The sequence below is a fragment of the Lactuca saligna genome, chromosome 6, assembly GCF_052625555.1.
Source record: "Lactuca saligna cultivar CGN05327 chromosome 6, ASM5262555v1, whole genome shotgun sequence".
Classification (NCBI taxonomy): Eukaryota; Viridiplantae; Streptophyta; class Magnoliopsida; order Asterales; family Asteraceae; genus Lactuca; species Lactuca saligna.
Genome location: NC_136422.1, coordinates 65883068 through 65903081, shown reverse-complemented (window position 1 = coordinate 65903081; position 20014 = coordinate 65883068).

Genomic DNA, 20014 nt, shown 5'->3' with positions numbered 1-20014 from the left:
GACTCTCTTAAATATAAACTAAACTTGTTCTTCTCTTTCAGATGTCTTCAAATAATGCTTCTGGCTCGAATCCTAATGGCTCCTTTACTCTTATGAGTTTGTGTGGGAAAGTCACCTTTGATGGATCCAACTTCAATAAATGGATCAGAAACATCAGGATGATTACCCGCTACGAGGACAAAGAATATGTCCTTGACAAGGAGCTTAAGGAAATTGATGAGTCCACTGCAACTCCACAGGAGATCGCTGACTTTCATACTCATGAAAGAGATGCAACCAAGGTGGCTTGCATCATGTTGGCCACCATGACAGCTGAACTCCAAAAGTCTTATGAGGATTTCTACCCTTATGAAATGCACCAAGATTTGATGGAAAGATACCATCAAAGTGCACGACAAGAGAGGTACGAAGTCATCTGCTCCATGATAACAACCATGATGAAGGACGGAGAGTCCGTCACGAGCCACATGCAGAAAATGCAAAGGTATGTGGATCGTTTGCTGAAGCTCAATGTGAACTTTCCTGAGGAGCTTGCAATAGATATCATTTTGCACTCCTTACCATCGTGCTATGATCAATTCCGCATGACATATCACATGAACAAGGAAGAGGTCACCCTTAGCAAACTTCAGGGACTTCTCAAGACCGCAGAAACAGGTCTTAAGGGGAAGTCGGTTGCTATCACTCCTACTCCAGACTCAACTCCGGTCTTGGCAATTGGGCAAAGTCGAGGGAGGAAGAGAAAGAGATCTTCGAAGGGTACCAAGGCTCGGACCCTTGATGGCTCTTCTTCAAGTGGAACCAAGAAAGGTTTCATTACTCCTTCTTCTGACCCAAAAGAGGCTGAATGCTTCTATTGCCATGAAAAAGCTCATTGGAAGCGGAACTGCCCAAAGTACCAGCAGGATGTGAAGGATGGGAAAGTCAAACCCAACCATGCAGGTATTTACACTATCATTTCTAATAACTCACCCCATTCGAAATCTTGGGTCCTTGATACCGGTTGCGGTATTCATATTTGTTGTGACTTGCAGGGACTAGGAAGAAGTGAGAATGTGGAGCAAGGAAGAATAAACTTAATCATGGGGAATAGGAAAGTTACACCTGTCACCAAGATTGGAGTTTATACTTTATCGCTAAGTAGTGGGTTAAATTTAGATTTGAATAAATGTTGTTATTCGCCAGAAATGGCAAGAAATATTATTTCCTTTCATGCATTGTACAAACAAGGTTTCACCTTTTCGTTTGATAATGAAGTTGGTTCGATTAATGCTTTCTTTAATAATGTACTTTATTTTAAAGCATTACCTTGTGATGGTGTGTATGAAGCTGTATCTGTTGTAGATAACTTAGGAAATAATGTTTTGTGTATTGATTCTACTACTAATAATAACTTGGATAAAGCATCATTATGGCATTGTCGTCTTGGACATATAAGCAAGAAACGCATAGGCCAACTCCAAAAGGATGGAGTCTTGGAGTCGTTTGACCTAAAGTCAAATGATAGTTGTGAATCATGCTTACTTGGAAAAATGACAAAGTCACCCTTCACAGGCTCGTGTGAAAGGGGTGAAGGTTTGTTGGACCTTATACACACGGATGTGTGTGGACCATTCAAACATGCCACAAGGGATGCTAATCATTATTATTTGACTTTTACTGATGACTACAGTAGATATGGATATGTCTACTTAATCAAGCATAAGTCAGAGACTTTCGAGAAGTTTAAGGAATTTAAACAGGAAGTCGAGAATCAATTGGGCAGGAACATTAAGATGCTTCGATCCGATCGAGGTGGTGAGTATCTTAGTTCAGAGTTCCTCGACTATCTAAAGGAATGTGGGTTGTCTCAAAATTGACACCTTCCAGGACACCGCAGTTGAATGGTGTGGCTGAGAGGCGTAATCGAACCTTGTTGGACATGGTTCGTTCCATGATGAGTCGAGCTTCGCTACCAATCTCATTCTGGGGGTATGCCTTAGAGACTGCCGCCCATATCCTTAATCTAGTCCCTACAAAGAAAGTTGCCAAAACTCCTCACGAGATGTGGACTGGTAAAGTACCTAAACTAGACCACATCAAGATTTGGGGATGCGAGGCTTTCGTGAGACGCGAGACTGATGATAAGCTCGAACCCCGAAGCGAGAGGTGTATTTTCATCGGCTACCCACAGCAATCCTTTGGTTACCTCTTCTACAGACCTAGTGACAATGTGGTCTTTGTAGCAAGAAGAGGAGTCTTTCGAGAAAGAGAGTTTATAAGCCAAGGAGACAGTGGGAGGCAAATTGATCTTGAAGAAATTCAAGAGTCAAGTGGTGAAGGAACTTCAAACTCTAGCCCTCAACTTGAGGAGGAAACTCCTGTTGAGCCAATTGACGAATCTGTACCTCTGAGGCGTTCCACGAGAGTTAGGAGTGCACCTGAGCATTACTATGGATTCCATATTACTGCAGAAGGTGAGACACTTATTAGTGATGAGACACTAGTAAGTCAAGATGACCCTAACAGCTACGAGGAAGCCATGGCAGGCCCCGAGTCTGCTAAATGGAAAGAGGCTATGGATAGCGAGATACAATCCATGTATAACAATCAAGTTTGGAACTTGGTTGAGAATGTACCAGGTCGAAAGACTGTAGGGTGCAAATGGGTCTTCAAGAAGAAGACCGACATGGATGGTAAAGTACACACTTATAAGGCTAGACTAGTTGCAAAGGGCTTCTCTCAAATTCCTGGAGTGGATTATGATGAGACCTTTTCTCCGGTAGCCAAGATTAAGTCTATTCGGGTTCTGTTAGCCATAGCCGCATTTCATGACTATGGAATTTGGCAAATGGATGTCAAAACCGCTTTCCTTAATGGGAAGTTGGCTGAAGATGTTTACATGAGTCAGCCAGAGGGTTTTGTCAGCAACAAGTACCCTAATAGAGTGTGTAAGCTTGAGAAATCCATTTATGGATTAAAGCAAGCACGTCGCAGATGGAATCTTTGCTTTGATGAAAAGGTCAAGGAATTTGGCTTTTCTAGGAGTGAAGATGAATCTTGTGTATATGTCAAGGCTAGTGGGAGTATAGTTAGCTTTTTGGTATTGTATGTGGATAACATACTACTCATAGGAAATGACATTCCAACCCTGCAGGAAGTAAAGTCCTGGCTTGGAAAGTGTTTCGCTATGAAGGACCTTGGTGAAGCTGCCTATATTTTGGGGATAAGGATCTTGAGAGATCGGAGTAAAAGACTAATTGGACTTAGTCAAAGTACCTACTTGGAGAAGGTTCTGAAGAGATTCAGAATGCAAGACTCCAAGAAAGGAGAGTTGCCCATCCAGAGTAACGCCAAACTGAGTAAGACACAAAGCCCTAGCACTGAGGCTGAGATAGCACAAATGAGTCGAGTACCTTATGCTTCGGCTGTAGGATCGATCATGTATGCTATGACGTGTACTCGACCTGATGTAGCTTTTGCCCTGAGCATGGTTAGCAGGTTTCAGGGGAACCCTGGCAAAGCACACTGGACTGCGGTAAAGAATATTCTCAAGTACCTACGAAGGACTAAGGACTGGGTCCTTACCCTCGGTGGGAGTGATGACTTGAGAGTTGTAGGGTATAGTGATGCTAGCTTCCAGACTGATAGGGATAACTTCCGCTCTCAGTCGGGCTGGGTCTTTACCCTAAATGGAGGAGCAATTTCTTGGAAGAGTTCCAAGCAAGAGACAGTGGCATATTCTACTTGTGAATCAGAGTATATTGCAGCTAGCGAGGCGGCAAAGGAGGCATTATGGCTGAGGAACTTCATTGGAGACCTTGGAGTTGTACCAGCTATTAAAGAGCCAATGGAAATTTTCTGTGATAGTGAAAGTGCTGTTGCCTTAGCCAAGGAACCAAGGGATCACGGGAGATCCAGACACATCGACAGAAAATACCATTTCATCAGACATCGGATCGAAGAAGGACTCCTCGTGGCAAAGAGGGTATCATCAGATGAGAATCCGGCAGATCCCCTCACGAAGGGACTGACTCGGATTAAGCATCTCCAGCATGCTCGGAGCATAGGGCTGAAGGATGATATTAGATTTAGTAGTTAGATAACCTCGAAATTTGTAAAGTGTGATTGACATTTGATGATGAATAAAAGTGTTTTATTTATGAGTAAAGTGTTACTATCTCTTGTCGATCGTTTACTATATTTCTTTTGCATGTTTTGACTTCCAGAATAATTTTGTTTGGTATAACATATTATTCAAACCTCCACAGTCGGTCATATGTCGGAAGTAGGTATGAATCAAGACTGTCATGTTTGGTTGTAGAGGTCTGGGACAAGGCTACAACAATCATGAGTGCTCATAAGTTCTGAGCATTGGACTCAACCCACGCTCACTGGAATCACTTCATGGAATTCTATCTCGAGTGATCGTGAGACGGTAATATCATATAAGTCTTTAAACCTAGAGATATGATTTGTTATTTACAAGTTGATTATGCATTGATTGTACGAAAAACGCATTGGTAACTCGATGTTATAAATCGCGCTCTTGTGTGTAATTCAATGAGTAGTAGAACAAACATATGAGTCGAAGTTTATCTGTTCCTTCTTGGATTAGAAGCTGATATCTGGGCCCCTCAATGATTTTGTTTTGACCTATGTACCGGGCCCGGTCAGAACTAAATTGATGTGTTCAATGAAGTTCTTTGTCAAACAAATCGGAAATCGGGAAACAAATTGTTGGACAATAAGTAAGACATTGTTCCATGTATTTGTCCGAATGATATCTAGAACAGAGGATTATATGATCACTTATCTTAAATGGCGTACCATCATTTTCTCAGTTTCGAGAAACCTTGAAAAGAGCTACGATTGCCGATCGGTTCCTGAAGTCATACTTGCAGTAATAGTTATTAGACTTATCCAAGTGGGAGACTGTTGGATAAGGTGTCTAAGTCCATAACTATTTCTGGTATGTACTTGACCCGACCCGGCATGGTCCATTTGGGTTGCATGGCATCATGCAATTGGATGGACTAAATGAGAGAAATAACACTTGGAGATTATTAATATATTATAAGTTCTAATATATTATTTGATTAGTTTGATCAAGAATTAATTTAGAATTAATTAAGTGATCAAAAGATAACTAATTAAATATATGGGTTGATTATGTAAATCATTTATATCTTGTATAGTGGGCTAAAAGACTCCATGGACTATCAAGTTGGGTTCCACCCATAGGATGCTCTATGGGAGTTACAAACCCATGGGTCATGGAAATGAAGAGTCATGACACATTAGGGTTTAACCCTAGATGTGTCAACACTATATAAGTAACATGTTCTCCACCCAAAATTGGTTACACTAAGAAATAAGAGGGCTTGGCCGATTTTGAAGAAGTGTGTGTTCTCTCATAAGTTCTTCCAAGAGCATTTGGTGTTGTGTGAAGCATTTGAGGCATCACACTTGGGGTGCTAGGCTCACAAGGTTTCAAGGAACACAAACAACAACAAGGTAAGTTATTCTATCTATACTTTATGTTAAAATTGTTCCCCATGTATGCTAGATAGGAATATAACCTTGGAATTCAACTTTGCATGACAATTAGACAAACATAGATCCAAGGTTATTAGGGTTGCATGTACACTTAGGAAGTGTTAGAATGCTCAAAACCCATCAATTTGATCTTCGCATTCCCAGGTAAACTCAGGCCCTCGTTTCGCGTTCCAACGAACCTTCACTATGGGAATGCGACTTTGTTTCGTTCTCTTGACCTCTCGATCCATGATCTCGACTGGTTCCTCCACAAAGTGGAGATTTTCATTAACTTCGATTTCGTCGAGCGGTATTACGAGTGTCTCATCAGACAGACACTTCTTTAGGTTCGATACGTGAAATGTGGGATGTACCTTGTCGAGTTCGTGAGGTAATTTAAGTTTGTATGCCACTGGTCCAATCCGGGCAAGAATTTCAAATGGACCAATGTACCTTGGGTTTAGTTTCCCACGTTTACCGAAATGTATCATCCCTTTTGCAGGGGGAAACTTTTAGTAGTACTTGATCTTCGACCTGGAATTCTAAAGGTTTGCGTCGCTTATCCGCGTAACTCTTTTGTCGTTCACGAGACGCCTTCAGTCTTTCCCGAATTTGAATGATCTTTTCTGTGGTTTCCCTTATGATTTCAGGCCCAGTAAGGGTGCTATCAGGGATTTGCCCTCTAGCTAGCTGAGTATCCCTGACTTCGGCCCAACACAGAGGTGATCTACACTTGCGACCGTAGAGAGCTTCGAATGGAGCGACTCCAATGCTAGTGTGATAACTGTTATTATAAGAGAATTCGATAAGTGGAAGATGGGTATCCCATGCCTTACCAAAATCTATCACACAGGCTCTCAGCATGTCTTCCAATGTCTGGATGGTTCTCTCGCTTTGCCCGTCGGTTTGTGGATGGTAGGTCGTACTCATGTCAAGCCTAGTTCCCAGAGACTTCTGTAGGGACTGCCAGAACCACGAGGTGAATCTACTATATTGGTCAGAGATAATGGATATTGGTACACCATGCAGTCGCACGATCTCTTTAATGTACGTCCTGGTTAACTTCTCCATCTTGTCTGTTTCCTTTATTGGCAGAAAGTGCGTGGACTTGGTCAATCTGTCCACGAAAACCCTTATGGTGTCCAGCCCACCTGATGTCTTAGGCATTTTGGTTATGAAGTCCATGGTTATTCGCTCCCACTTCCACTCGGGTATATCCGGTTGTTGAAGTAGTCCTGATGGCTTCTGATATTCTACCTTGACCTTGGCGCAAGTGTGGCACTTGCTCACATAAGCAGCAATTTCAGCCTTCATGTTTGGCCACCAGTATAACCTTTTGAGGTCTAGATACATCTTATCTGACCCATGATGAATGGAGTATCGAGTCTTGTGGGCCTCGTTCATTACAACGTCTCGGTACCCACTGAACTTCGGTGTCCAGATTCGGTTCATGAGATAACGAGTTCCATCCTCTTTGACTTCCAAGTTCTTGTCCATCCCTCTTAATGCTTCGTTTGTCATGTTTTCTGGTTTCAAGGCTTCTAACTGGGCATCCTTGATCTGCATGGCCAGTTGGGAGTGGATGGTCATGGCTAGGGATTTTACTCGGCGATCCGAGTATTCTCTCCTGCTTAAGGCATCGGCCACTACATTGGCCTTGCCCGAGTGGTAGCGAATTTCACATTCGTAGTCATTCAGCAATTCCACCCATCTTCTTTGGCGCATGTTAAGTTCTTTCTGATTGAGAATATACTGAAGACTTTTGTGATTAGTGAAGATGGTGCACTTGGTGCCGTAGAGGTAGTGCCTCCAGATCTTCATGGCAAACACCACTGCTCCCAGTTCAAGGTCGTGGGTGGTATAATTAACTTCGTGTGTCTTAAGTTGCCTTGATGCGTAAGCGATGACTTTTCCCCTTTGCATGAGCACACAGCCGAGGCCTTGATTCGAAGCATCGCAATACACCACAAAATCATCGGTTCCCTTTGGAAGAGACAAGACTGGTGCACTGTATAAGGCTTGCTTTAGTGTCTGGAAGGCGACTTCTTGTTTATCTTCCCATTTGAACACCACGCCTTTATGAGTCAAGGTGGTGAGGGGCTTAGCGATTTTGGAGAAGTTTTGTATGAATCTTCGATAGTAGCCTGCGAGTCCCAAAAATTGTCGGATTTCTGTTGGCGTTGTAGGTGCTGACCAATCTTCGATTGCTTTGATCTTTGAGGGATCCACATGTATTCCTTCCTTGCTTACTACAAGGCCAAGGAATCCTACTTCACGGAGCCAAAATTCACACTTTGAGAACTTGGCGTAAAGCTTCTCAGTTCTTAAAATCTCCAGAACTAGTCGTAGGTGTTGTCTGTGCTCTTCTTCGCTTCTCGAATAGACCAAGATATCGTCGATGAATACGATGACGACTTTATCCAAGAAGGGTCGACACACTCGATTCATCAAATCCATGAACACCGCATACGCTTTTGTTAATCCGAATGGCATCACTACAAATTCGTAGTGTCCATAGCGAGTTCTGAATGCCGTCTTGGGGATATCCTCTTCTTGAACTCGTAGTTGATGATAGCCCGACCTCAGGTCGATTTTTGAAAAGTAGCTGGCTCCTTGGAGCTGGTCGAAGAGGTCATCGATTCGGGGTAGGGGATAACGGTTCTTGATAGTGAGTTTGTTTAGTTCTCGGTAGTCTATGCACATGCGAAAAGATCCATCCTTCTTCTTTACAAATAGGACTGGTGCTCCCCAGGGTGAGAAGCTTGGCCTGATGAATCCTTTGCTCAAAAGTTCATTCAACTGGCTGGACAGTTCTTGCATTTCTGCCGGTGCTAAGCGGTATGGAGCCCTGGCGACGGGGGTAGCTCCTGGGATTAAGTCGTTCCGAAATTCGACTTGTCGTGCGAGTGGTACACCTGGCAGATCATCTGGGAATACATCAGGGAAGTTGCATACTTCTGAAATTTCTTTGATGTCCTTCACCTCTTGTTTCTTGTCTACGACGTGGGCTAAGAATGCATGGTATTGCTTTCGGAGGTACTTTTGGGTTTTAACACAAGAGATGATTTGTAGGTTCGCACTAGGTTTATTTCCATAAACGGTGAGAATGTTGCCATTCGGCAGATTGAGGCGGACGGCCCCTTCGTAACATAGAATGTTGGCACGATGAAGGCTTAACCAATCCATACCAATGATTATGTCGAAACTTTTTATGGTGACCGGCATAAGGTCAATTTTGAACAAATGGTTGTCTAGAGTGAGAGTACACCCTATGTAAATATCGTTAGCGCGCTCAACCTTTCCATTTTCCATTTCTACGACGTAAGAATCTTCTAGTGGCTGTGAGTTTTGCTTAAGTATATGTTTGAATTGGTGACTTACGAAACTTCTTTCTGCCCCACTATCGAAAAGTACGCATGCATAAGAGTTATTGAGGAGGAACGTACCAGTAACCACAGAGGGATCCTTGACTGCTTCTCCATGCCCTAAAGTTAGGACTCTTCCTACACCCCCAACATTAGGGGCTCGTGCCTTGGGGCAGTTCCTCCTGAAGTGTCCCGTTTCACCACATCCATAGTAGGTTTGGCTTGCTCCGGTGTTGGCGGTCGTAGCGGCTTGAGCGGCGGGTTGGATAGTCGCTCTACAGAATCGTGCAGTGTGTCCCTTCTTGTTGCAGTTATTGCAGTGTAACTCTCGACAAGCACCGTTATGGTGGTAGTTACACTTGTTGCACTTGGGAAGAGTTCCCGTGTACTGTTTCGGCGGCGCTGGAGTGACAGTAGTAGTGGTGGCACGGACAGCAACAATCTGTTGCTTTTTGGCGGGGTTCTGCATCGATTGTTTCTTTTTATTGCCCCAGAATTTCCTCTTGTTGTTCCCTCCTTTTGTTCGGTCGGTGGTGGTTATCACAGTACCACGGCTAGCCCTGTGATCTATGAGTTGTGCCAATTCCTTGGCACTCTCAAAGGTAGTGGGTTTCGAGGCCAATACACTATCTTGAATCTGGGATGACAGCCCCCAGAGGTATCGTTCCACTTTTTTCTCCTTTGGAGTGACCATTGTTGGACAGAGGAGTGCTAGGTCATTGAAACGGGCATTATAAGTTTCAAGATCAGTGCCTGACATTCTGAGGTTCCAAAGCTCCTCTTCAAGTTTTTGTATTTCGCCCCTCGGGCAATATTCCTTTAACATTAAAGATTTCAAATCTTCCCAGCTTATAGCGTTAGCTACTGCAGGATTAAGTGATTTGACTCGGCCATTCCACCAAGTAAGTGCTTTTCCGGTGAAAGTGAATGCTGCATACTTGACCTTGCTCGCTTCGGGACAAGCACAGATTTCGAAAACTGCCTTGGTCCTTTCGAACCATTGCACCAACGTGATGACGCATGCCAAATTTCATTGATAAACTTTTAGTACATAATGTTTAGAGGGGAAAATTTTGACCACATAAGGGTCTACATTACATCGTTACAAAAGATAGCTTTGACATTTCAAAAGCCCTTTGAATAGTGTAATCACTTAGTCGCATGGTTAACCTACATACAGATAGTAGCACCAACGCGTACTCATAAATTTTTACTACCAAGACGTGAGAATAGTAACGAATTCTAATCACGACGACCCTTCATTGACGGAGCCTGCGATGATGTCGATGCACCCTGTAGTTCTGCCAATCTCTGTTCGGCTGCAACCATTCTCTCTTCGAGTGCCATGTATCTTTCCAGATACTCTCTTGTTTCTGCTCGAGCAGCGAGAAGGTCTTGAATGACTTGGTCTCTGTGGTGGGAGTCTTGTTCCAGGTCTTTGGTACGATCAGTGGTAGACTGTACGATGGCGCTTAGTTCCCAGACCTGATTGGTCGTCGTCCTACCACGATCATCCATACTTGTTATTCGCTGTATCGTGACGGGGAGGGCTCTGTCAGCCGGTCCACCATGGATGAGGTCATAATAACCTTGTTGGTCGCCATATGGTGACCGCTGGCGTTGTTGTCGGCTCAACCTTTCGATCGTCGTTACCCAAGGGGGTTCAGGTCCGTTGTATCCAAAACGGTGTGCAGGTACCCTCGCGATGTAAGCAGGGTTGAATACCTCCAGTCGTTCCTCCATTTCGTTCCCAACCATGACTATATCATCGTCTTCCTCTTCTTCTTCTTCGTCTTCCTCCTCTTCTTCTTGTTCTTCGTCTTCCTCCTCTTCTTCTTGTTCGTCTTCCTCCTCGAGTTCTTCTTCGGGATCCTCCTCGGGATCCTCTTCGGGATCCTCTTCGATTTGTTGCTCGGGCTCATCATCGATCCACCCCGCGTTTCCCTGATTGGGAAAGTATGGGTCCCCGGGTATGTGAAATCCTGCCATGTCGTCTGCACGAGAAACCGGGGGGGGGGGGTTAAGAAGCACATATCGGAAAATAATAACATGGCGCTATAGAAAAGTACAAATACTCCTATAGTATTTTTAAATGTTTATATTTGGTTATTAGCGTGTTCTTTGTAGAGTGTAGTTAGGTTATTAGATTTGTCGCCCATTACGAATTTTCCCCAGTGTGCGTAAGTTACTTCTCGGGCCGATATAGTTGATCAGGCTATATCCTCCCCAGAGCTGATTACACATGCTAAGGCGTACTAGTAATGTTCAACTCCTCCTCTTTCAATTTATGTTCTCCTTAGTGATGACACTACGCGAGTATATAATGCATGTAAGTATACCTTAAAACAAGAAACTATTTGTTTTCTAAAAGTACAACTCGTTAAAGCGTTTTAAGAATCAGAGACTTTTAGTCCCAAATGTGTTTATAGTTTGTATATCTTATGTGGTTTAACATACTTAATTCACTATAAACCGTGTTCTGATACCAATCTGTCACACCCCCAAACCAAGGATGGCGGAAACGTCCGGGGGTGGAGGACTTCATGTATAGTATCATAACCACAATTTCAATAGAAATTTAAGCAAACACAACCAACATATATATATATATATATATAATTGAAAAAGTTACATCACTTGTATGAATTACATGTTTCAAAATTAATTACAATATGTTGACAAAATATGAAAAGTTTGACGCCTTAACGTCCCATCCTCAAAAGCACTTGATTACCTGTTTAGTGATTTCCTAAGAATACAAGTTGTTTGAAAAGTGTCAACACAAAGCTTGGTGAGTTCATAAGTTTTTGCTATAAAACTTAATAGACGTCTTTCTCATGTAAATGTCGCGTTTGTTTCAGAAAAATCCGATATTTTCCTTGAAATCCGTATAATGTAGCCTTATAACCAAAGACCAAAATGTATAAGAAATCATTATTACTTAGTAGAAATGTCATGAGTTTGAATTGATATAAAAAGTGAATTTAAATCAACCTAAAACCTACTTAGGTTTTATGAAATCCCGTAAACTTTATGAATTGTTATCTCCCTATGTGAGTCGCTATAATCATACTATGACTATGTGAACCTGCCACGACGTTTCTCAGGCGTCGCGAAAATGAAATGACATTTGTCACCCGTAGAACTGCATGTCCCACTGTAGCTAGTAGCAAGGTGTGGGGTGTCAAACCCAATATAGATCTATATACAAGTATCACGTTCTCCCTCCAGGAGACTGATTATAACTACCAGGAATTATATTCCGCACTCGGACGTACGGAAAGAGAGATTGTCTCACAATTTAGGGTAACAAGTTTATGTATAAGGTGTGTGAGTGTAAATCTTTTCTGTATGAATGTACCCTTTTAGTACGAGTGTGTTATGGAAATGTATTAGTGTTATGAATTCATTAAACTATACTTTTTATAGTTTAATATATGTGTTCTAAAATGAATGAATAATATTTATTATGAATGACTTAGTTTCAGTTCATGATGATAAACTAACAAGGAAACACATTCAATAATTAGAACTTATGATTATACACTTTGCTCAACATAATACAAAGTGTTATGATATTTACATGCTGTTGGCTAACTTTAGCCGTTCTCCACTGTTTTGGAAAACTCATAGAAAAATCATACGAAGTCAAAAACTAGATCCGTAAATTCTGAGAGTTCAAAAAATGTGTCTAGTTTAATCATAATTTTTATCATGATTTTTAATGACCTCCAACTTGGGTGAAAAATTCCAGAATCACAGACTGGTCCGGATTGTTGTTTGAAATGATAGTCAGTTTTGTAAAAATCACCATAAATTGTAGAAAAATCGTATGGAGATGTGCAAGTAGTCATTTTAAATCTAAGAACTTGAACTATTTGCACCTTGTACAGTTTTGAAAACAAAAATGTTTAAGATGCCCAAAACAGTCCGTGAATGGAGTTGAAATTTTCTGATGAAGGCTGTTAGAAAAATTTAGTTATGTTCTTGGTGTTTTAACTTGTATTCCCCCCCTTAAAAACTTGAGAAAACATGATAATGTAGGGGTATGAACTCACCTTAAGTGATTTCAGTAGATGATTGTTGAAGAATGGAAGTGTTTAACTAAAGAACACTTGGAGATGCCTTGAAAATTTTCGAGAATCTAACATCATAGTTATGGAGTTTGTGTAAGCAATCAATGATTTGAGTAGAATGAAGTGAAATAATCATAAGGAGGATGAATTATACTTACTAAGAGTGGAAGAACACTTGAAAATCAGCCTTGAATCTCGAATTTGGTGGAGAAAAAGTTTGAGAGAAAAGTGGTGTTTGATACTTAGTGAAAGGAGAGCAAATGAGAGAAATGAGGAGAGAGGATGTTTGTTCCAGCTCTAAAAATGTGGGAATGAGCGGAAATTGAGTGTAAGGGACATTGAAGTGACCTAGGTAAGGTGGGGAGGTGTGGCTGGTCATAGAGTGGATGTGGGAGTGGTTGCTTGTGTCATAAGGTAAAGCAAAGTCAACACTCCACCTCTTTGTACTTTACCCACTAACTTTTATTATTTAAATAAAGATTTTCATGAAAATATGATTAAATTGTGAATATTTAGGGTTCATATGTTAAAATATAATTTTGGATGAAAATCCCGCGTTAAAATAATTAAAAACGGGCCTTAAACGCAAAACTACGCGAAAACCGGGAAGAAAAGCATTCCCAGCGAGACCTCTCGGTCCTAGGCCGAGGTTCGGTCCTTGCTGATGCTGAGCCGGAAACGAAGGGAGGCGAGGAAGCGAGAGGAGGCGAGGAAGCGAAGGGAAGGCTCGGTCCGGAGATAAGAGGCGAAGATGGTCAGACCCGAAATGAGCCGAATGAACAGTAGCCTTCGGGTTCGGTTCCTCCTGGGCTCGGGTTCGATTCTGAGAGGATCTTCGGGTCCTAAGAGGCTTCGGCTCTTATAAGGAGGTTTCGGTTCCTAAGGTCCATTTTTCTCGTTTTTACCTCGTTTTAAGCCGTTTTTGACACGGTTAAGGGTCGGGATGGCCCGAAAGACTATAAAAAGTCCAAGGAACTTTTGAGAGAGATTTGGGAGAGATTTCACATGCTTGGAGAGATTTGGGAGAGATTGACATTCTTGGAGAGATTCCTCATACAAATAGATATCTGAGAGAGATTTCACATACGTGGAGAGATTTGGGAGAGATTTGACATTCTTGGAGAGATTCCTCATACAAAGAGATATTTGAGAGAGATTTCACATACTTGGAGAGATTTGGGAGAGATTTGACATAGAGAGAGATAGAGTGAAAACGATTGAGAGAGGTTCCTTATGTGACAATTGTGAGTGTTTGGCTTCACAACGCAAGGTTCTTGAGCCCCGTTAAGTCATGATTAAGGATCCTACACACTCCCGATGAGTATGTAAGATGGTTTTATCAGTTTAATTCATTGATTAGCACTAAGGCTCAGGAAATTTTAACACAAGAGCTTTTCCCAAGTGATGTTTTCCCATTAATATAACAAGTTATACAGTATGTACATAACAATAACCCTAATACACAAGGTTTAATCGAGTTGAACGGTTTGACTTGATGACTTGACTTGACTCTAGACTGACGATTGTCACAACTATTTTCTCTTCCCCTTCTACTTAAAGTACATGAAGCCTCAATATGAAACATGGAGTGTGAAAAAGATAACTATTGTGAAGGTTTTAGGTCCGACTGAAACTGATAGTTTCCCAAATGCTCGTTTTAAGGTTGCTAGAGGTTCTATGAGTCAGGTATGCGAATTTATACTTGCTGATCTACCTTGCTTGAACCCGTACGATTGGATTTTTCTATTCAACGTGTTGCTCAAGGATGAACAGAAGTATGAACCTGTTGTTTCTCATCTCAAATGAATGTTAATCTCATACATTCAAGAGATTGAAAAATTGGATGTTGAAATCGCAACCGTTCTGCGAAAGAGGCCATCTGTGCTCCCCAAGGAAGCTCCAGAAGATTTTGACAAAATGAAACCGTGGAAAATACGAAAGGATGGTTGGTTCATGGCTTTTCAAATGAAAGAGCAAACAGATGCTGACTTCCACAAAGTTTTTTTTCTATTTTTCAAATAAGCATCTTTACACCACTTATTGCCTGCAGTACATTTTGGAATTTGGAGTTTATGGATAAATGCAAAGGGAATCGTAAAGGGATAAGGAGTGTTTCTCCGATATGATCCTTTGGTATATCTAGGTTCGTAAGGCCCTACTGAGCATCATTCCGAAGCTTTGAAGTTCAGAAGGGAACTCCACAATGAATGTCTCCTGCTTTAATTAACGCAAAGGGGGAGATTGTTGGGTCATATATGTTGCATCATTGAGTTTATATCTTTTAGTTCATTTGTACACCAGGTTGGGCTTGTCCACCCGTTAATTATCATTAGGTTTTTACTATTTAATGTGCATGCATGCACCGTGTCTTGTAATCGTCGTTTTGTCAATCTTGTAAACCCTACACAACCTTTACAGTAGCAGTTCTTTATCGAGCTCTTCTATGGCTTTGATTACTAATTGTACGACACATTTGATCTTCATTTTGTGTTCTTGATTCTTTTACTTGTTTGAATCTAATAGATCATTCAAGTTTTATTCTCAACAATAACCTACTATCTAGTCAAAACGACAATATAACATTGATACCAATGTTATATTGATACCAATATAACATTGATACCAATGGATAGTCATGCCGCACCCTTCCCTCTTATATCCATACAACTTAAAAAACTGTTAACTTAACAATGTAAGTATAAATGTTAGTGGGTTTCCCAAGATACCACATATTCTACAATACATATAATGCATACAAACAAATGGCTCACAACCTATTGTTATTCCCCTAACAGTAGTTTTCTTGCAACCTATCTTCGTTCCATCAACAACTCAGGGTATCTAGACTTGCAGTCTATTGTTGTTCCGTCATCAACCCCTCAAACATAATCGACAGTTGACTCGCATCCTATCACCAATTTTCTATGTGAATACATAGTTATACGTGGCCGATAATAAGACAGCCAATCAAACATATGTTCCAACCTGAGAACACTTAACTAGACAAGGACCATGCAATAAAGTTAGATCAAGAGTTCAAAGGTTATCAAACTTTTTGCTATGCACAACCCCTATGTTATTTACTTAACAATCTAGCAATATTAACATAAACCTCAACCAAGCAAACTTGTCAAATATATAAACACAAAACTAGCATAGTCTATCACATAATCGTATAGGCATCTTACCATAATTGGACATATAATGTCACACATAGTATAGTGAGAAAACTCACCTGAGTCTAGCAACAAAATCTCAACAACAGACATCACAAACGAACCAACCAACATAAACCACCTAACACCAAACCAAGACCAATCCTTAGAAAATTCCTTTAATATGTGACAATTACGATAATTGTCACTGGACGCCAGTTGTTAAAGGGCTCAGAAAATTATAAGTATCTAAAGACAAGACTTAGAACCTCGATATATATAAGAGAAAATAGTCCACAATATACATAAATCACATGATTAAGTGTGTATAGACACATATACATATGTATTCACACATACACACACACACCCATAGATACATATACATATATATACATGCATTCATATATAACCTTAGACACATATACGTATGTATACATACATACATACACATACATTCATAGATACACACATACACATACATTCACATATACACACACATACATACATAGATACACATACATTTATATACACATATATTCACACATGCACACACCTTCACATACACATGTATACACACACACACATATATACATACATACATACACATATATTCATATATACACGATACACATACATTCACATATACACATACATTCACACATACCCATAGACATATACATATATATATATACACACACACACATACATATACATTCACACATACAAACATACACATACATTTACATATACACACATACTTACACATACACATACATTCACACATATACACACATACACATACATTCATATATACACAATACATATATATTCACATATACCCATTAGTATATATACATATATATACATACATACACGTACATTCATACATATACACATACACATACACACATATTCACACGTACACACACATTCACATACACATATATACGTATATTTAGATAGACATACATATACACATAGACATACACACATACATTCATATATACATATACATTTACACATACCTATAGACACACATACACAAACATATATATATATATATATACATATATACACATGCATACAAATAAGTTCACACATACAAAAATATATATACACACATAAATACACATATAGACATACGTTATTATTATTATTATTATTATATATATATATATATATATATGTGTGTGTGTGTGTGTGTGTGTATGTGTATGTTTATGTAATTAATGCTCGTATAGAAGAAAAAGGGAGAAATCTCTATTTTCGTCTGCGACCCCATGTTTTATGCATAAATTTCGGGTGTAGGAAAATGGTTCTTCATTTAAAAAGGTTATTTGGTAGAACTTGGAACGTTCGTGGTGTATATATTTATACATGTACTTCTTTCATGATATAGTTCGCATCATTATACGGCTTTTGCCTATGATTGCATATGCAATGATGACATCTCTTAGACATATACAAACCTATGAAAAACTATGTTCCCTTTAATAATAATAATAATAATAATAATAATAATAATAATAATAATAATGGAAATAATAATAATACTAATAATAATGTAAATAACAATAATAATAAATAAAAAATAATAATAATATAAATAATAAAAATAACAATAACAATGGAAACTAGGTGAGGAACCCCACTTTGCGAGGTATGTATTGTTAACTTATAGAAAATAAGAGATTATTGATAAATTATTTTGGTTGTTTATGATATGCTTTGACAGTTTGATCCGACACAAGTTTCTTTTTGAATCCTCCATGCCATATTTAAAAAAAATGCTAAGTCGTTATAAAAAATTAAACAAAAGCGAATTGAAACTTGGCTACTCTTAAATATATTACGGTTTTGTATGAAAATTTATGATATTATATAAACTAGTACATAAACAATAAAGTAACTAATCCAAGTCGTCAGATTTAGTAATAGTTGATGTCGCCTGTAAGAAATAGTAATTTACTTTCGTTACTTTATTTGTTATAACATGTTACTTTAAAGTACAAGTATTATGAAGAAAAAACAGTGAAAGTAAAGTGTTGTAAATGGAAAGAAATGAAAACTTCATAAGCTTTCAACAACTATGTTTAACGTCGTATGTGTACTTAATGTTACTTGTATTTAGTTTCCTACAATAAAGAGTTCATATTTGAATAATGAGTTTAGTCCATTTCTATTTATAAATAAATATGTATATAGATAATATGAAGTCTTACCATATATAAGTGGCAATTTCTGTAAACAATAAAATATTTTCAAAAGTATGCATCCGTTTTTTGCATTTTTCGAATTAAAGTGCTCAAAAGTAAAATCTCTTGGTGACTTCAGCTGTTTTCCTTGTCCCTGCATAATTAAATAACTAAACTTTAGAATGTAATAAATAGCAATGTGCTTTCGTTAATATATTTTTTTCTATTATAATATACTTCCATTTTTTTTTTCTGTAGTTCCAAAAATTATATATTACACTAAACCAACCAATAACAACAATTTTAGTGGCATTGACAAATGATATTGTCAAGTATGAGGACCCAACTTTTACTCCAACATGATAATGGGTAACAAAATTTCTTCTTGCTGTATTTCAAAAGGTGCAATTTAAGTCAGACTTTTTTATTTGCACTGTTAGTCTAATATTAATACTTTCGTTTAGATTTGGTATGTGTGTTATACCAAATTTGGTTCCTTAAGTTAACCGAAAAAAAGAACTATACTAGTATCATTTTAGTCCTAGATTTTACGAAATTCAATGTGTCAATAAAAAAAAGTAAAAGTTCAATGTTGCAACAGAGACAAATGAGAGTAAGATGCTATAATAAACAAATAAATGAAAGTGTGTTGCTATTTCTTGGAAATGAGAAAGGTAAAATAGTAAAAGAACGTACAAATGCTCCTCTTGTTTTTGTGTATTTTGATTATAATCTCTCAACTTCACTCTCGAGGTTTACTTTTTGATCTTGCAAAAATTCAATGCATTTGATATTTAGAGCAGTTGCATTGAGGGACTGTAATTCTCATCGACTGAATGACAAATAACAGGGAAAAAAATTCCTCTATAGATAAACAGGTTAATCCCTGTGTTTAAAAGTAATCCAAGGAAGAGATTTAATAAAGAATGGGTACCCGGGAAAACATATGGGTGAAATTCTTCATGTTATACCATTGTTATTGAGAAAATCTATCAAGTTATAGCAATTTATTCCAATTCAAAGAAATTTCCAGTATACAACATAAACATTATTGAATTTAGATGAAATATGGGACGTACGTTCTCGGTTGTTCCAAAAAGCTCTTTCTTAAGCTCTCTACAACCGGTGACAATACACCGTGGGTGGGAGAACGACCAGTCCATTGCCTTGCTTCAAGTTAAAGAAACAAGATTTTTTTTAGAAAATTGTGAACGAAGAAGATTGTGTAAACCAAGTAACTAATGTTCACTGAGACATATTAACAAACAGTTGTTGTGTAAATCGGAAGTTTTTCTAACACATCAAAGAGTTTACAGATATTTAATAACAGGGCTAATAGTCCAAAGACCTATTCTACGTAGCTTAAATCAAATGAATTACCATTATAGATACATGATGTTGATCCCCTTGTAGACCTTCTCTAGCTAGACTATAATCGGACAACTTAATGTTAGATTTCTCATCCCTTTACACAACTGCGAAGTAGAAATCAAAAAAGAATTACATTCCAAAATCTGAAATTAGAAAAAAGATATCAATGATTAGATATTAAGAGCCTTTAAACATAAGCTACAATCTGATTATTGTTGGTTGCTTACTTAACAAAATCATGGATCCAACACTTCATCTAGTTTACCTTAAGGTCCAACCTTGAAACTGGCGATTACAAATTGTTGATGTTGTTGTAGAATATATGGAGAATC